The sequence below is a fragment of the Aptenodytes forsteri genome, unplaced genomic scaffold (assembly GCF_000699145.1).
Source record: "Aptenodytes forsteri isolate BGI_AS27 unplaced genomic scaffold, ASM69914v1 Scaffold292, whole genome shotgun sequence".
NCBI lineage: Eukaryota > Metazoa > Chordata > Aves > Sphenisciformes > Spheniscidae > Aptenodytes > Aptenodytes forsteri.
In genome coordinates, this window is record NW_008795435.1 from 553360 (window position 1) to 555997 (window position 2638).

At 39.4% G+C, this 2638-nt stretch overlaps 1 protein-coding gene across 1 annotated transcript in view; it reads left to right on the forward strand.

The window, feature by feature from the left end:
• The first annotated feature begins 2147 nt into the window (after nucleotides 1–2147).
• ARL4A (ADP ribosylation factor like GTPase 4A) overlaps nucleotides 2148–2638 on the forward strand; it is a 5298-nt gene continuing 4807 nt past the window's right edge. Inside the window, exon 1 of the mRNA XM_009281032.2 lies at nucleotides 2148–2335. The gene's annotated coding sequence lies outside the window, so the exon portion shown is untranslated. The remainder of the gene's footprint in view (nucleotides 2336–2638) is intronic.

Sequence of the window (2638 nt, forward strand, 5' to 3'; positions counted from 1 at the left end):
TCATAAAAAAGGCCCCCCCCCCCCCATTTAGCTACATACTTACACAAAGAAAGTGTATACTTCTTGCTGTACACCTCCTTCATTCAAGGCTTCTACAGGATAATCAAAGCCTTGCTTCACCCTTACCTTCAATTATCAGAGGTTGAATATGTCAGCTTCCTTATACTCCCACTAATTTAGGTACCCTTACTCCCTTTGTAACACCTGGAACACCTGCCCGGTGTGCACGTTTGACTTCTAAAGTAGCATGAAGTGCATGGGAGGAGTTGATCAACTTGGATTGGTATTTAATAGCTGTTTTGCAGAAATGCCTACAGGCGTTAATTAACATCAAGGTGCTAAACACTAAGATGACTTGCAAAGAAAAATAGTCCCTGGCCCAGAGAGTTCATAATTCACTTTATAGCAAGTTACAACAGGTGGATGAGATAAATTAACTGTAGGGAGGGAATGAGAAATAGAACAATCGACTTCAAGCATTTTCTGGACAGTGTGGATCATTTTAATGTATGTATTTACAAATACAGATATGCTCATCTTGCTGAAGATGTTCATTTCTCTCTAATCTTAAAATGATCTTCCTGATGTCATAAAAGTCTTCTTCCAAAGAAACACATAATCTATGAGATTCCTTATCCACCTGGTGTGTTGGATATGCTATACTCTACAAAATCATCAGTTCTGTATCCCTCCCTTTTCAAGGGCACCGAGATCTGTTATTAAGAGCAAGAGATAGAGGCAATTTTTCTGCATTTTATGTTTAAAATTAAAATACCTCCAATAAAAGTAGGAGCTGGCCCATATCCCTCTTTGTGGAATTAATTGTAAAATATGTTATTATAAAGCTGTGTTAAAGTGTGAACACATCTTGGTAACAATCAGACATTAAAATTTAGAGGACTGTAATATCTAATAGGCTTATTTTTCCATTAAAAATAGGGAATACATAATTTTGTAGGTGGAGATAAAGGTCAATTTGATTTATTTCAGCTTGTCAAGTTTTATGAATAAATCTATTATCTCTAGTAATATTCCTTAACAAGGTATTTCTATCTGGTTTCCACCAATTTTAAATTACTGAAAACCATCCATGAAATAATTAAGGCCCACTTTTACTGTCACTACAAATGCTTTTCTATTACATTGTATGCTGTGCAGTTCTTTATACTATGCAAAAGTAGTGTAAAACACTGCCAAATCAGAAACCCTACTAGTTGGCCTTAGGGGTAGTAACTTACCCCTATTTTTCCATAGATGTAGGCCACTTCCTCCAAAGAGAGTCATCTGCAAGATCAGAATGTAAATAACTAAGATAAAAGCAGTGAAACATTAATCTCATGTAAGCAAATGAGAATTTTGCTATTTTTAGTAGGACTATAATGGATATTTTAACACTTTAATAACATGAAACCTTGCCTATAGTATACTAGGGAATTTTTGTTGCTATACAATGTCCTTTTACTATTAAATTACTTCTCTTTTATACATCATAATTCTTTGTGATTTAAAATATAAAGTACAATGCTTTCAAAAAAAAAAAAAAAGAAATATGATTGCCAGAATATTCTTAAAAAAATCCCTTTTCAGCAGCCGCATCAAAAGTCCTCTAGAAAAAATACAAGGTTAATATTGAAAATGCCCCCTTTTCTCTTTTACTGGAGCCCAGCTGGTCAAAGACTTGCCTACTTGGAACAGCAGACTTCAGTAGCACAATAGCTTTACTTAGCAGTTAAACATATGCTTTTATCAAAAAAGATTAATTTTTATCTAACTAAGGGTTATAGAGGAAGACTTTTCTAGTATGCTCTGAAGTCAGCACATCTGATCCTTTTGTGTGCTATTGGTATTTTACACTGAGCTGGTGTACATCCAACACAGGCAGAAGTAGCCATCTACATTGCCACAGCTGTATAAAAACTACAGTGGCAAATGTAGTAAGCGAGGAGAGCAGTGGGAAGGAACAGAATGATGGAGAGACAGCAAGAATATCTGAGTCAAAGTACTCCTCCAGGCGTCCTCTAAAACCTCTGCGCTCTGGAAACAGTAACATACAAAAATCTTATTAGACGTCAGTAATTAGTTCTGACTTTGAAAGACTTCACTGCTCAAATTAGGCTTAAGATATTAAAATGTAGAATTACTTAACATATCCTTGTGCTGTGGGAAACCTTCCTTGTAACTAAGCTAGGTGACATTTATGTTCATTCAGGTCTGAGCACTGCTGCTCTCTACATGCCAGGCGTCTAACAGGACGATTTCATCCACTCAGTTTTTCTCGGCTCCTCCCGGACTGTCTCCTATTTCACGGGGACGATCGAAAGGCAAGGAGAGTACGGTAAGAACACGCAGCCGGCCCTGAGGCCTTGGACCACTCGCGGTTTATGCAACAGCAGCAAGAAACCCCGCTCACAGCGCTTCCCTCCCCTCTAACTGAGCCCGTATCAGAGTCTGGAGAGGTCCCAGGTGGTGGGGGCAAGGCAGCCAACGGGGTTTTCCACAGCCGCTGAGGCACGACGGTGGCCTAGAGCCTGGGATACTTGCTGCGTCACTCCACAGCTCAGGAGCTGTAAGGCTGTTGAGGCTCTGACTGCAGCACCCCGGCCTCCCTGGGCAGTGCTCTTCACCCGGGCCGCCCCAG